This window comes from Eulemur rufifrons, chromosome 4 (genome assembly GCF_041146395.1).
Source record: "Eulemur rufifrons isolate Redbay chromosome 4, OSU_ERuf_1, whole genome shotgun sequence".
NCBI lineage: Eukaryota > Metazoa > Chordata > Mammalia > Primates > Lemuridae > Eulemur > Eulemur rufifrons.
In genome coordinates this window covers 39,865,663-39,882,978 of record NC_090986.1, presented here as the reverse complement: position 1 = coordinate 39,882,978, position 17,316 = coordinate 39,865,663, and the positions used below count along the sequence as shown (strand labels likewise).

At 37.2% G+C, this 17,316-nt stretch overlaps 1 protein-coding gene across 1 annotated transcript in view; it reads left to right on the top strand.

Annotated features, from left to right (window-relative positions):
* The first annotated feature begins 3,995 nt into the window (after nucleotides 1-3,995).
* Nucleotides 3,996-17,316, top strand: part of SCEL (sciellin) — a 162,631-nt gene continuing 149,310 nt past the window's right edge. Inside the window, exon 1 of the mRNA XM_069467134.1 lies at nucleotides 3,996-4,040. The gene's annotated coding sequence lies outside the window, so the exon portion shown is untranslated. The remainder of the gene's footprint in view (nucleotides 4,041-17,316) is intronic.

The following is a 17,316-nucleotide window of genomic DNA, read 5'->3' as shown; positions in this document are numbered from 1 at the left end:
ATGATATTTCCTTGAGAACTGGAGGTAAATGTCACTTGCTTAAGTTCATATTTGGAACAAAGGAGGTTGACAATTATAATACGTGTTGAAATAAAATTTCTAATATGAAAAATCTTTAGATTTGCTTACATATTTTTTCTTGATGTCATATTAAGAGATTTGGTGGCATTAATGAATAGGAAACATACAGAACCTTAAAGTGGTTACTTCAGAGATTAGAAAAGAAGTAAAAGCAATCAAAATATGTGTTTTGATTATTGGAATTTTTGTTTATAAAATACTATTGAATGAATATGCCCCTCATGAGTCTGTGGGGAAAGAAAAAGAATAAGACAGTTCTTGCTCTTGTTGAGTGAGGATGAAGTGCAGGTCCATAACAATTAGTGATAATACAAAAATAATATAGGTGTTTAACCTCAGAGGTGTGTGCCCAGTTACCTATAGCTGTGTGGAGGTAATTACATTAAGACTTAGTCATTGAGAAAGTTCAGAAAGTAAGAGACTGAGTGATTCTTCAGTGACTTCCAGGTAATGCCATTTTGAGGAACACTCTTCTTTAAACATATGTCATAATCATGAGCTCCTTTGAGGGAATTAATTCCAGTAGCTTTAGTGTGGTCCTTCAGTGAAACATATGATTAGATTTGTGACATGGCCCTATGGTCATCTCTTCTTGCTTTTGTTTACCCACCCTGAGCTGACTTAGATCATAGCTTTAGGAGGAATCTTGTCAGTTGACTAATGTAGAATTCCTATTTTCTCAACTCAAAAGATTAAAACTTTACTCTCTGTGTGTACATGACCAAAGTTGAGTTGATGTCATATTAAATATGGTTATAATAACTAGATCCAGGTCAGGAATGAAGATATTTAAGAACTACCACCTTGGGTCATGAGATCTGTATCCATTACTAACCACATTTAGTTAAACCATGTTTTATTCCACTTGGAAGTATAGTTGGTGGTTATTGGTGGTCAATAAAATTCAATGATAGAAATTCCATCTTGTTGGTAGATGGCTAATCATCCTTTAAAATTGTATCTATATGACACCAAAATAACTTACCTTATTTCTGTTTTACTTGCTTGGATTTGTTTTATTTATTATTTTGTCTTTGCAGTCAAATTCTTGTTGAAAATTAGCCAGTGATACAGGCCAAAGAGAACTCCAAAGAAAATTTAGATCAGTCTTTTCATTTTAGAACTGAAAGCTATAGAGATAAGCTAAAGAGACAAAGGAATACTGTCCTGTGGCTGTGAGTCCTGCTGAAGTCTTGTGTTGACATATGGAAGCAGGTATAGTGATAGACCACCACAACTAGGTCTTTGATTTGCTTAGAACCTAAATGACATGAACTCAGTAACATCAAATACCATTACCTATGAAGAGAAATGAGCAAGTCTTTTGAAATTTGTGTAATAGACTATTGCTTGGACAAGCTGAGTCAAAAATTCTAAGTTTTATTCTTAAAAAAATTTGTTTAGTTGCTATCATTTCTAAGCAAGAAACAATTTTTGCTTTTAAAAATAGCTTTACTTTGTTTATTAAGTTGATACTTACATTCAAGGCAAGGTTCTATATTTGATATTGCACATGGCTTCAAAGAATTAAAGGCCTTGGAGGAAACTAAAGCTGGGAGATATAGCTGATATGAAGAAAGCAGCTGAGGCTATGCAAAATTCCAGCTTGTGAGCAAGTGGTTTTGGCCTAAGTTTTCCAGATTAGTTTTCTTATCTACCAGATTATTGTTCAATTTCCTACTTGTTTTGACTGAGTCTACTCTCAGTCTGACAAAACTAGAGTAACTGAAAATTTGATCATTGATTTATTGTGCTAGTCTGTAAACTCAGTGAATGGTGGGAAGCTGAGAGTGTTAGTATCTATAAAGTTTAAAAATTCAAAAGATTCAGAATTTACTCTCTGTGTGTTTGTGGCCAAAGTTAAGCAAATTATACCATGCAAGATGAACTTTATGTTTTACGGTAGCTGAGTCTTATGGACTCTGGTCATATCACATCAATTCTTTGTTATGATAGAGCTATAGAGCCACTGTTAGACATCAAATTTCCTTGAAAGTGATTACATAGTCATGGGTTCTTAATTAACTTGGAGCTTTAATGTGTATGGTATCAAAAATTTAGTGCATAATACTGTCCATTGATAAAGGAAAATTGGCATGTTAGAAAGCACAAATGATGCTAATTTAGACATATTGTTTAAAGTGTAATAAGGTGTAAGTGCAAGAGTTTTGTTATTTTTTTGCTTTTTAAAATGAACCCAGCAACTTATCTGCTTTAGCAACCTTTGGTTTCATGTGCACCTACCTTTTACCCAGCTCCCCTCCCTGCTTGGCTCCACATTCTTTTGGCCCTTAGATACTCAAGTGAACTTGTGGATTATTATTAATAAGTATGTGTTTCTACATCAATAGCAGTTAGAATGGAGTTTGAGTTTTTCAGCATATTTAATTTTTCCTTTTAATTTTTTTTTGGTAAAGTAAGGATAGTAATATTTATCTTGAATATTTATTTTACTGATGTACATAAATGTATGTAAACTTTCTGCTGCTTAATAAACACTGAGGAAACTAGGATGTATGTTCATCCAGAGACATGACTGTGGTTTCCCTTTAGGGTGAATATTCAAGAAATATTGCCAAATAACAGACTATTCAGATGAAAACACAAGCGCACATGCTGGAACTGGCTTATAAAGTGCAAGCCAGCTGGCTGCCCTAGAAAAAGTCTTAGGAGAAAGGCTTCTTCATCTTATTCATAAATGGGAAATTGAATCTCCAGGCTTAACTGGCTTATTTTTTTATCTTTTTTTATTTATTTGAATTATGCATTGCTGAATAACTCTGGCAACATTTAAAAGAAGTTTCATGAGTAAAGCAAGGGTTGACCTTTCACAAAGCAGTGTTATATCCATCTCTACAGAAAAGATAGATAGATAGATAATTTTATGCAGGAAACACTCTATGTATGGTGTGACCTCAGGATAGTACACTTGATAAGGAGCAAAGGAAACTCTCTGCTCAAATTATCAGATATGCATGTGTATATCCCACTTGAATATATTTTATATATAGGTGTGTGTGTGTATGTATATATGTTCTCCTTATACTAACAATGCCTGAATACTTTCCCAATAGCCCTCGCGTACGTGTGTGTGTGTATCTCTCATCAGTATTTATACTCTCCCCATTATCAAAGGGCTGGAAGCCTGAGAACCTCATTTCCCAGACTCCTTTGCTTTTGGTATTTTGGGTGTAATTTATGTTCTGTCAATGAAATGCAATCATGCAAGGTACCAGAGGCAGAATAGAGGCTCAGTGAACACATATATTAAAGAAATAAGAATTCCTTTGAAATATAAATAATACTTTTCCTAATTTATTAATTTTGTAAGTTTGGAAGTGTGAAGAGCCCCTCCCCCTAAGAAATACCTGTTAGTTCAGCATTTGCTGTAATCATTGAAGTCTTTATTAGACAAATAAGATGAATGTTCTTCTTCCCCTTTAGCATACATTTTATGTGACATTGTTTAAGAGACTGAGCACAGTATTTTGAAACAGATGACAAGGTTGTCACCTTTGAATGGCATAAATTTAGTAGCAACAGTAGAGTGTTTTATTACAGTTTCTTTACAGTATGAAACCCAAAATTTATTCCTCTGTGTCTTCATGATGAAATCAAATTGAGTAGCAATATTTAAGGTGGTGATTGGGAGGGTAGGAGAGAATGAGGAGAACATTCTAATTTTCGCCAAATGAAACAGCACTAGATTTGCAAAAAGGTAATCATATTTCTGAATAATGTGATGATTCTCCCACATGAATATTTCACCTCCAAGAAACATTCAATCAGGTAAGCTATCAACAAGATCTGGGCTTTGATAAACATATCTCCTTTAATAGCAGTTCCTGAGATGAAAGATTTGGATTTATGGCACCCAATGTCTGCAGCCTGAAAATAGGAAATAACTTCCTAGGAAGCTGCCATGGAAACTATTACATTAGGCGAGAGTCTTCCTTTTGGTAAGTCATAGGATGTTATTAATTGATTAATCTCACTCTTTATTCCTAAAACTGATTTAAGGAAGCTGGCCATATGATACACTGGAAAAATACTGCTTCTTGGCCTGATATAAAATGAGGAATTGTCCAAGATGAACTCTAAGGTGTCTTCCATATCACACCTTTTATGATACAATTTTTAGGAGTCTGTCCTTTAAAACTTCATTACAAAGGGTCATATTAAGATGAAATCTTAATAAAAAGCCTCCTTATGTGGGGTTTACATAGATCTTGATTGATCCTAGGACCTCCATGGTATTTGGACTGCAATGATTTTGAAGCTTACATGTATCCACAGTGTTGATGTAAACTTAATTTCCTAAAAAATTAGGAGACAAAGATTTATTCTCTGTTCTTGTTACTAACTTGGTGAATTTGGCAAATGGTCATTACTATTCAGCAGCACACAGTTAGTAACGACAGGAGATATTGTATTATAATCTCTATATTACATGAATTCTAAAATTCAGTTTGTTGATTGAGAGGGAAGGTGGTTAAAAGGACAGTATACTTTTCAACTAATGAAACAACATATAACTTGTGAGAATATAATCATAGTATTACTGAACGATGTAGAGTTTCTTCCCCTATTGAGTAGTTTTCCTTTTGAAGGCAAAGAGAGTCAGTGTTATCTTGTTGAAAAATGTTTCTAGCCAATGTTTTACAAGAAATGTTTCCAAAAAGAGTTTAAGCAGCATAATTCACAATAACCAAAATGTGGAAGCAACCCAAGTGTCCATTGACACATAAATGAATAAGCAAAATATGGTATATCCATATAATACAATATTATTCAGCCTTAAAAGGAAGGAAATTCTGACACTTGCTACAGCATAGATGAAACTTGAAAACATTATGCAAAGTGAAATAAGCCAGTCACAAAAGGACAAATATTATAGGATTTTACTTATTTGAGATACTTAAAATAGTTAAATACACTGAGACAGAAAGTCGAATGGTGGTTGCCAGGGGCTGGGGAAGTGGGGAATGGGGAGTGATGGTTTCATGGCACAGAGTTGCAGTTTGGAAACATGAAAAAGTTCTTCTCAAATTTTTGGGATGATGAATAAGATGGTTGCACAACAAAGTGAATGTACTAAAAGCCACGGAACTATACACTTAAAAATGGTCAAAATGGCAAATTGTGTGTTACGTATATTTTACCACAACTAAAAACAATAAATATAAAAAGAATAAAAAGTTTAAAATGACTTCAACTGAATCTTCATGTTTATCTTTTTTCTTAATTTGAGAGGAATAAGTTCAGTTTCCCAAAATTCTGTTTCTGCTGCTTTGATGTTGAGTAAAATATCACCAACAGCTTTTTGTCTCTGTTAAAATATCTTTTTTGATAGCCCATCGACTTTGAGACACATCTTTGTGCCTCTGAATTCAGATAAAATAGAACTATAGCTAAGTTACATCTTGGATTTGTTTTATAATTACAAATATGGAAGGTAAATTAAGAAAAATAATGTTCCAATCTTTGAAAATTACCTTTTGGGAGATTGTGTACATCATGGTTTACATTAAAGATGTAATGTTAGCATGTCTTTATATATATTTAAAAATTCACATTTGGGCATCAATTTAGAGATACTTATAAAGTATTTTCTTATTTGCTAAAGTGAATCTTACTTATTGTTGAGATGCTTCTTATCCCCTTATAAATATTTAAACACATCTTACTGTTCTTTTACTTTTTTGTGTTGCTTAAAATAAACTGATATGTCTCAAAAGTTTTTTTATTTTTCTGTATATTTTCTGTTATTATAACTATCACAAATACCTTTATGAGTCAAAATTTTGAGCCAATAATACTAAAGTGAGAATAATTTTTCCACTTTTTAAAAGTAAAGTCAGAATGATCTACCAAGTATTTTAAAATTCAGGTTCTCATCCAAAAACTTGGATGAGATTTATTTTAGAAGAGTTTTTTCCTCCCAGGATAATGTTAAAAGAGATGAGAACACAGAACTTTAAGCCCTAGACATATTTTTGATAGAATATAAAGCACTTTGAATTTTTTCCCTTAATTTATCCCTTTTTAATGATTAATCTGTTCTTAAGTTTTGAGAGAAATTTTCCATAAATGCTTAATTTTTAAAAGATAAAATAAAACAAGTATTACAAAGAATAGTCAATAACTTGTAACACTGTACTGAAGTTAAAGGTGAAAGCATTTATATGCAAGCACAAATGCACATGGAAGTTTCAGGAAAGCAGAGAAGTCCTATAAGTCATGATTAGGGGCAAGGGTGACAGTTGAGAGTGAATTTTTATTGTTAAATACATCTTGGGCAGCAATGACTCTGGCTTTGGACAAGATTCCTTAATTTTTTTTCTTCCTAAATTTGTTGCAAAATGGAGAGTTTCAAGTACTCCCAGGAGGTGGCTGTTTCAGTGAGAATGAATTTTATGGTGGAAGGGTCTGATGACTGGAGTCCATGGAGAGGCAGTTGTTTCCTTGTAAGAGGTTTGAATTTACTTTGGGTCAGTCCGAGGAAAATGTCAAGTGCTTTTTCCCAAGGTGAAGTGAGCTCCTCAATCCCCTGTGTGTGATTCCTCAATCCAAACTCCTCTGAAAACTCAAAGACTTTGTTTTTGCAACTTCTTTGGTGACAATAATGGACCTGACCCAATGTGGGGATATTTGTAGTTTTAACTGGAAATATTAGTGTTTGATTATAGGGGCCACCCAGACCCTACCAGGAGTGTTCCATAATGTGTGGATTTTTCACCATATTACTCCAAAAGTCAGAATACTTATGAATTCCCAATACCTCTGGCTCCATAGATTTCAGAAAAGGGATTGTGGGTCTGTACTATTATAAATATTAGTGTTACTAATACTAAGTAATGATATTCTTTCATTAAACAAATATTTGATATATGCACATTATGTTCCAAGTGTGTGCAAGGTGCTGGATAGACAATAATGAGAAAAACATATATAGTCCTGGCTGTCGTGTTGCAGAGACAGATACTGGATGTCACGTGTGCAGCTGTATAATTACAAATTGTGTTAAATGATGTGAAAGAAAAGAACAGAGTGCAGGAAAAAATATGGGCATATTTAGTTTATATTGGTGAATCAGGAAAATATTTGAATGGAGACCTGAAGAGTTACGAGGAGTCAGTAGATGAAGAGGATGGGGAAAACATTCCACATAGAAGAAACAGGTTGTGCCAAGGTGCAAGGGAAGGAAAGATCTTGGCAATTGTAGAGGTGGAAGAAGACCACATGCTTGGTGCATGACAAGGGATAAGGAACTGAGCTTTGGAATTAGGCAGAGGCTAGATTATGCTAAGCAGGCCATGGAAAAGACAAATTCTATTCTATTTGCTGGGGAATGATACGATCAAATTTAATTTTTAAATGATCAATCTGGATAGGATAGGAATTCTAAGAATGAATTGGAGTTGGGCAAAACTGGAAGGAAGAAAACTTTTTCAGATGAGAGATGATGGAAGTATAAACCAGAATAAAGGAAGTGGAGATGAAGAGAAAGCGATAGATCCAAAATACAATTTGGAGAAAAGATTGGCAGGGCTTAGTAATGATTTGGTCACAATAGTTGAGGGAGAGACTTCCTGTGTTCCAGGTGAATGGAGGTATCACTTACCAAGATGAAAAAAACTGGAAGAAGAACATGTTGGTTTGGGCTGGGGCCAGAGGAGACCAAGAGTCTGGTTTTGGATGTGTAAAGTTTGTGGTATCTGTAGAATATCCAAATGAACTTGTCAAGTAGACATTTAGAGAGATAGATCTGGAGTTAAGACACAGATTTTCAGAATACTAATTTGGGAGTTGTCATATAGATGGATTTAAAGCATGGGAATGGATGAGACTACTACTTAAAGAATGAAGATAGAGAAGAAAGACAGAGGCTGAGTCTTAAGAAATTTCAACATTTAAAAATTAAGTAGAAGAGGAAATTCAGCAATGGGGAGTAAGAGAGAGTGGCCAGACCAGTAAGAGAGGACCTTGATGAGTGTGATGTAAAAAAATCCAGGAGAAAGGGGTTTCAAGAAGTGAGAGCTCAAGAATGTTGAATGCTACAAAGAAGTAAGAGGGAGGGGTTATGAATGTGCTCCTTGTTTTTGATGACAGGGAAGTCATTGGTGGCCTTGGCATGAGCAGTTTCTGTAACTGGGTTATGGTAGGCAAACCAGTGAGGGAGGGGAGTTCTTTTGGAAGCTTGGATGTGAAGGGGAGCAGAGAAGCAAATAGAGATAGATGCAGAGACAAAGAGATTATTTCAAAGACAGGAGCTAAGAGCTCTATGTCTAAATGTTGATGGGAATGAGGAGGAGAGGAGGGATCTAAGGAATCAAGGCTACTTCTTGCTCTGTATCAGGGTGCTAAGGCCATTATACACTTTAATCCATTTTAATCCTCACAAAACCAGTAGGAGGAGATAAATATCACAGTTGTAACACATTCCAAATGGCTAGAAAGCCGAACAAACATGGCCCCAGGCTTACCAATGTCTGTTAGGGATACCCTTGAAGGACAAAGGAAAGTGCAAATGTTTCTATAATGCACCCCTTGGTTGCTTTCCAGTCACTGCCAAGTTCACTCTCAGCAGAGGTTCATAGAAATCCCTTCTCCTTGGTCTACTTCCATCCCATACTCATCTCTACCTTACCCTCTGCTCTCCCCTTCAGTCTTGCCTTTGTGATAAACTGATAAGTTCTCTTTGCACTAGATCTTCCCATTCTTGGGAAGCATGCTAAGACCAATAGAACCTAATATTGATCACTTCTCACAGTGTGTATTGGATTTATTCACTTTCTTATTCATTTACTTAAGCAATTACTATGTGCTAGATACCATGCTATGCAGTGGTGGACAAGTAGACAAGGATCATGTGCTCATGGAACTTATGTGTGTATGTATGGGGGGTACAGACGGTTGACAAGTGAACCAATACATTTTTTAAAAAAATGACTTCAGGTAGTGATGAATTCTATGAAAAAAATGAACCAGGGCAATGTGATACAGAATTATTGAATGTTTACTTTAGATTGGGAGGTCAGGAAAGGTCTTGATATTATGCTAAAAGACCCTCCTTCACTAAGGATAAAGATAGAAACAAAGAGATCTGTCTTGGCCCACTGGCTAGCATGATATGAGTCAAAAGGGTAAAGGAGAAGGGACCCTTGTCCAGCCACCCAACTCTCACTTTATAAATAAAAAACTGGAGGGCAGAGTCCCCTAGCCTGCTCAAGGCCCTGTAACTCAAAAAAGATAAAACTGGGATTCCTGTCTCAGTTTAGTTATCTTTTGAACAAAAGCACCAATGTAGACCTACAATACTCTGGGAAGCTTTGAACAAAACAGTTTACCTGGCTCTGCAAATGAGGCTGTTAGCAAACTGAGTTCTCAGGGGTGAATGATAATACGTGCAAGGGGACTGAATCTTTTGGAGATAGCAGGCAACATCAAGTCAAAATTGTCACTGCCATACCATATCATCATTGTGAAATGTCATTTTCTTAGATAATTAGGTCTCAAAATTCTGCCAAAGGCCACTTAGTCTTTCCATTCTCTTCTAGGAAGGAATGTGCCTAAATTTTCCCAGAAAAATGGGTGTTCCCTTCAGAGAAATAGATTGCTCAACCTTGCTCAGTGGCAGCCAATTTCAGAGGATCGCAAAAATTAGGGCAAGATTTTTTTTTTTTTCCTGTATCGTACTAAGAGTTCTGTATAGAAATGCAAGGTATTACATCATGATCTGTGGCTAACTGGCAGAAAAAGATCCAGAAGTTACCATTGTTTGGTTGGTGTGACAAGTCCCCTTAAGACTCTGACCAGATCCCTGGGGTGTACCTTGGAGCATAACTGTGGAGCATGGCCCAGACAAGGCTAGGGAAGTGCTTCCCTGGCCAGCCTTTTAGGTTATTTTCAGTTCAGGGGACTATAATTCAAATTGCCTATGCAAACCCAGGAAATAACCTAACTATTTGAAAAGAGAGCCAAGGAATGAAATGATAATTAAATGACTAGAAAATAAGATTTATGAGGGAAGATTAAAGAAGATGGGGAATGATGAAGAGATGGCTGAAGGTATCAGATCCAAGTTTGGTGCTTTTTACTATTTCCTCTCCATCCCTGGGCAGGACCTCAAGGTCCCTAGAGAGAACTCCGGGGTACCTCAAGAAGTCTCTCCAAGCCCTGCTTCCTGACTACATTGTATACCTCCTTCTTCTCATGTCCCTCCCACTCTCTCCCCCATTTCTTCATACCTGGTTTGTTTCTCCCTACTCATCCCTTTAATTATTTTATTAAGCTGTGTTGTTCTCTGGGTCTCTACTCATTTGTTAAGAGCTGTCAACCACTCCCATCTAGTGATTGACTAGAGGAACACTCTCCATGTTGGTTTCTGGCACATAGTTTATGCTCTCTAAATGTTTTTTGAATTGAGTATTCACAGTATCTTTGGCACAGCTATCTCACTTTAGTGTGGTGTCTCATGGATGACTGATTCGGAGAAAACAGTGGGCCTTTACATTCACATCCATTCCCAGCAACTTGGTTTTCCCATTCCAGCTGAAATTGTGAAGATCTTTAGAATAACATCAGTTTTCTTAGACTTGTATATTAGTTGGCACAGGCCAAATACTATAATGCAGAATTTCAAAATTTTCAAGTTTAAAATTTGGATTAAAAATCCAATAAAAGTTTATTTGTCACTTGTATTACAGGCTTAACTTGATTGGCTGACTCTACTTGGCAGCTTTCCTCCAAGCAGCAATTTAAGCTCTAGATCCTTCCCTTGATCCTTAGAATTTTCCATTCAGTGGGTGCAAGAGGAAATAAGAGAGAAAGACTTGTGGGTGGGAGGGAGTCATGGGGTAGACCTGGAAGTAGTATCCATCATTCCTGTTCAGATTCCATCGACCAACACCAGTCACAAGGCTACAACCAACTAGAAAGGCAACTATAGCGTGTTGTCCACCAGTGTTCTTGGGGAGAAAGAAAAAATAATTTGGTGAATTACTAACTAGTTGTGGGCACAAATGCCATGGGAAAATCTCCCCCCTATTAATGAAATGATTGCTAAAATGTTAAGAAAAATTATCAGAGCCTTAAAGAGTATATACAAAGTTCTCAAAGATTCTTACAGCCTGGAAACCATAACACTTTGATATACTGAGTTATGGAAATAAATTTAAATATATAAAAGTATATTGAAGCTTAAAAATACACAGTTGTACAAGAATTACAACTCTGCCAATATATTAAAATTTTTCCAGGGCTAAACAATCAATGGTATTACAGCATACATTAAAGATGGTTCAGTCACATTTTTGTCATTTTTGCAAGGATTTTTAACCCTTCTCATTTCTCTTGCATTTCATTTTTCAAAAGAAGAAAAAAACCTCTTTGTTTTATGTACTTCCATGTGTAATCATGAAAAAATGAATGAACAAATGAAAGAGAGGAAAAGAAGGAAAGAAAGAAGGAAGAAAGGAAGGAAGGAAGGAAGGAAAGAAGGAAGGAAGGAAGGAAGGAGGGAAGGAAAGAAAAAAGAAAGGAAAAACCATACTTAGGACATAAATACCCCCAAACTTATTTTTATGACCATTTGGTCTTGTTTTATAGTAATTTATTGCATTAAATTTTAAGGTTTTCCTCCCAACTGTGAAAAAATAAACAAGCAGAATTTCATTTCATTGTTCGTTTTGGCATCAGGTTTAATAATTTGTATTTTCTTTTAGTTATACTAGCTCATCCCTCCATTCATCAGTGTTCACTCCAAGCAGGATTCACTCCTAGTACAGGGGTAGTATGGGTGCCTGACACTATGACATGGAGGAGTTTCAGAAGAATGGTAGATTCTGGAGAGAATAAGTAGAAACAACTCCAAACCAGATTAGAGATCAAAGAAATCAACTTTTTCCTAAAACATCCAACTTTACAAAACTATCATCACAAGAGCTACATGGGCTATTCAAATGGCATTATTGAGTGTGAAGCTGGAAGAGACAGAAAGGGCTCACAATAGAACAAGTGGCCTGAATTAGCAGTCTGCCTATATGCAAGAAACTAAGCTTAATGTTTTTTCATCTAGTATGTCCTTCCTTCCTTTTGTATGGATCTCCAACGTGAGAGATGCTGTGCTGGGCATGACCTAGTCAATATGTCCTGTTGAGGAATATCAGTTAACATTGTCCAGCAATGTCCAGGAACCTCAAGGTTGACTATCATTGGCCAAGAGGCTGAGCAGCTGGAACATCTGGTGGAGATAGTCTGTGGCAGCACTGAACAAGTGGAAAGCTATATATGAAGCTCTGGGTCTTGCTGCTGGATAGAGGATTGAATTGCATTAGAAGAAAAGTGCTCAGGGAAGTGCATTGGATGAGCCTCATCCCTTGCTTAACTTCAACATCGCAATTTCATTCACTCAGTCACCATTTATTAAATTACAAATAAACAAGGTAGTCCTGGGCAATTGAGGAATGTGTGAAACATGGCCGTGCTTTTTATTATAATATAAAATGGTCAGGGCCATCTGAAAGGTACAATTAGAAACTATAGGGGTGTACATCTCTCTAAAAATCTCTAGAATATATTCTACTGTTCATTTTAACTGGGCCCCAAAGCATCTCTCACTTGCAGGACTTTAGGATCTGAACTTTTACCTTTGCATATGACTAATTTATTTTATATCTTGTCTTGGAAGTAACATAGTATAGTCTGGGTTCTTTGTCTGAATTAGAACTAGGCATACAAAAATGCTTTGGCTCTCAGAACCACTGCAGCTTGTGAAGACCTCTTAGGAAGCTTAGGAATTGCTAATTCAGGTTTCCTTATCTCTTACAGTAAGTAGAACGACCCTAGTGAATCCAGTAGCCAAATATTTTAGGCTTGCCTGATTCTATTGCTCCCATGCAAATCTTCTTTTACGGAAGCAGGGGAAAAAAAGGCAAATCCAAGTCACATAAAGTATTAATATTAGAGAAGAGGTTAGAATAAAATGTGGTGAGAAGAATCATAGGATTTTTACAGTAGATCACATGGTTTGCTTTTCTATGGGCTCATATGAAAAAATATGTCTTTATTGACAAAAATATATGAGTAAATATGTTCAATAAATTAATTACAGCTATGTTTTAGACAGATAGTGGAGAAACTGTCATGGACTTAAATATCACATTTATTCCTTTTTACTATCAACAAGTTGAGTCATTTTACTGTGAAGGAACAAAGACATGGTTGTTTCTCATTATTGTCTAAGCTTGAGTGTCTAAAACCTTTTCTTTCAAGGAACTAGGTGCCATCCATGGAAATCACAGCACTGGCTGTCAGAGATCTGCTCCAGAAAATCAAAAGGTGTTGGCCCTGACTTCTGTTTTTATTCATTATACGTATGCCTGAAATCCCTAAGATTCTTCAGTTGCTTTTAACATTTGCAAATTATATCCATAACTGTTAGGTAGATAGTGAGGGATTCCAGGTCTCCTAGGGACAAAAGTGGGTGCTATTGCCCCATCTTGGTCCTGCCCCACCCTAATTCTTCATACCTGGGGAAAGAGGAAATACCCTACGAATCTGCAATCAGAACTTGGCATGCCAGCTGCAAAAAGAATGCAGAGGACTCTAGCCCAGGGGCCAGGCAGCATAAGTGCCACAGAGTCTGGATGTGACCTAGAACCTGCATGCATAGCTAAGGCTCAGGTCATGTGACTCCCAACTGTCCAATCAAAGTGGTTCCATGGTGACATCTGAACCATGAGGGAGGTCCCTATCTGGGCACTATAAAACAAGACGCAGACCATAACCAATCCTCTCTCTGTGCCCTTCCCTTTGCTCTCCTTTTGCTGCGACAATGGGTCCTGTCGTCTGTGGTATCTGTATCATGCTCTGTAAACCTATATCTGGCTCTTGCCCTATAATCCTATTTTTCTCTCCTCAATAAACGTCATTTTCATGCTTAACTAACTTTGGCATGTCTGGTCATTCTTCTGCCGTGGGCACGCCAAGAACCGACAGTTTCAGACTGAAATCTGACATACTCACCTTTCAACAGTCAGTTCAGCGGTAGCTGATTTGAAAAATGCTTCTTGATGCACTATCACAGTATACAGATTTTTTCCGCTTTAAAATGGCTAAGAGCAAAATTATGCAAATAATATAATAGAAAACATTATATGCTAAGGACCTTAATATACTTTTTAGCTTTAAGGTCTAATATTCTACCTAGGGCTTAGAATTAATTTTTGATTGTACCTTCAGCCTGATTCTCTTTTTGGAAAGATTTTTAAAGAATCGGAGCTGAATGCTTCAATGTCTGTCACCATTTTATCTGCATTTTCACAAGCATTTTAGCAATCATGTGAGTCATTTCTTTCTCACCTCCCACAAATAGCGTGGGTTAAATGGAGCTGTGGGAATTAAAAAAAAAAAAAGTAATAATTCTGACTTCACGATCTAAAAAGACATAGCTTACATTAAACACACACACAGAGAGAGAGAGAGAGAGAGAGAGAGAACAACCTACCAATACAGCTGCCTCTGAATGTTCCATAAGGTCGTATGCCAGTGATTTATGTTTTGTTGTGTTATGGTTGCCCAGCCTCCTGGATCTTTTGCCATTTTGTAGGCAAGGTTAAGTCACAGAGTGAATTGGGAGACTGACCTCATTACATCATATGTGCTGAATCACTGTCCTACAACTGTCGTCCTGAAGGCACTAGGGCAGACATGGTAATTCTGTTCCGTTAGTGTTACATTAATGGGATCAAAAGATACTTTCTTCTTTCTCTTTCTCCTTCTCTCTCTCTCTCTCTTTCTCTCCTCTCATTTGCTAAACAATCAAATGCTTTTAAAATCCTGCAAAACAGCTTTCATTTTAAGGTTCTGATCTAAGGACTTGCCTTGCAACATCCCCAGTGTTCTGACTGTCCTCTAGTGGCTGTTTTCAATCACATTATGTTTCAAAAGGAATTTATCTTTGTTTCTTTACTGTGTTGTGTCTCAAATAAAAACGTATGTGCCTGCGAGTCATCTTTTAAGAATATGATGCTTTTATGCTCGAAAAGAACAAGAGAATGATGACTTTTAATTTCTATTTTGCTTCATCCTTGCTACACTTTGAAAACCTCAAACCTATGAAGTGTTAAGTAAATTAACTCATGAGTGTGCAGCCTCCATGAGTGAATGCAATAGTTTAAGAATACTCATTCTTTGAAGAACAAATTGCTTTTGTCTGCACCACTCCATTTAAGGGAAAACTACTTCTGGAATCCTATCCAACCTCTCCGTATGCTGAATGATTTCTACTGTTACTCTAATTATCAGCCAGGAGGCTTATTTGTAATCACCAGCTTTCAATAATTTAAATAGGTAGTTGTTCAGCCAACTATTTTTATTCAAAATGCCACAAAAGCTAAAATTGCATGTTGAATTTGATCCAGATGCTGTCTTCTTTTAGGACATGCCAGCTGATGCAGGGCAGTTGTTCATTTTCTTATAACATGTCAGAAGCGCATTTTTACTTCATGAATCTAACTGGCAATCTAAAGTGAAATCTACAATTTATGTATCAGTTCAATTGCTTACCAGAACCAGCAGGAAGGACATTTTAAGAATTAATTCCGCACACTGAATCACCAAACATAGCCACGCCCAAGCCATGTTATTCCTCAGACTTTAGAGAGCTTTTCATCGTCTATTTGAATTCCAACAAGAGCTGTTTTAGTGATTACGTTTTTCACCAATAATAAGAAAGACCACTTTAAATAAGTTTGTTTAATACTTCTTTAAGGGCCCTAAAAGTCTTTTGTCTAATTTTTCTTTCATACTTTTGTATACAAAGTGGATCAACCTCTTAATCCCAACAAGAACTGAATCAGACAAAATCCAGATTCCTTAAGAACAAATTTCTATTGTCTCCAACTTTTTTTAGCTCAATAATTATTACCTTCTGGACAGGCAGAGGAAATCACTCTGAAAAGGTCCAAAGCTGTAAAATTGCAAAATGGAAAAGCTAGGTGAAAGGTTTTTCTGTTCTGTGTAATTTGCCAGAGTTTGCCAGTCCCTGCTTTTGCACTGAAAAAGTTTCAAGGAAGGTTTGTGTCCTCCTTTGTCTGAGTCTTTGTTCAAAAACTGTCCATGGAGTGGCTAACTGCTATTAGCAAACGCAAATAGAAACAGTTGCCTCAGTGCAGCTCAACAGTCCTTTTGCCAGTCTCAGCAGGCTCCCTCTCCTGTTTCTCACTGTGGCTTTTCCAAGTCTTCCCCGTCCCTGCAAGTCCTTCCCAACTCCCCACACTCACTGTCAGCTGCTGATCTTGGCTCTTACCTCACAGAGGAAGCAGAATCCATCTACAATAACTCTTTTGAATTCCTTCTACTCAATCGACTTCCTCACCTTTGCAATCTCACTGTTACCTCCTTTCTTAAGAGCAGGTGGGGTAGGGGTGAGACGAGGAGACTCCTCTTACTGTTTTGTTCCTCTTATTTTCTAAGACCAATCTCCCCCCCCCACTCCCATTTCCCCAGAGCTCTTCTCCCATCCTTTCTCTTCTCTCTCGTATATCTTCAGTCTCCCCTGAAGAGGAGAGACTTACTCCCCTCAGCATATGAACATGATGCGATCTCTCCCAGAGTATTGACTCGGGGTCTATAAGGTTCTGAGTAACAACCCCCAGCTCCCTCTAGAACACAGGAGCCACAAGTGGCTCCTTGGAGAGAAGCTGCCATGATTTTGGTTCTAGGACTCTGCCACCCTGGCCTCGTGCCATTGGATTATTGATAAGGGCCCTGGCCAAAGACAGCAGATGTAAAGGCCTTCGCTAAAGGCAGCTCGGATATGAGAGCCTAAACTATATAGTGCTTGAGTCCTATTTGGGTTCCGGTTGCAAGCAATAGAAAATGATTCTGGCTAATTTACCCACAATAGGGAATTCATTGGAAGGGTGTCTGTGGCTCATTTAGCTATAGGAGCCTAGAGCACCTGGCTTAGAAAAGAGACAGAAGCCAAAGTGGATTCGTTGTCAAACACAGGTTCAGCTGCCCAGCACCCAAGAGCCAGACGTGAGAGGTGAGTGTCCGTGAAGGAAAGGTGGTTTATTCAAGTGCTGACAGGCTGAGGAGATGGTGGGCTATTGTTTCAAAAACCATCTCATCTTCTCTGCTGGGAGATAGGGAAGTCGTGTCATGAAAGTGGTAGAATCACAAGAGTAGAAAGCACAGATGGATGCCCACTGTGAGGGGCAATGAGAC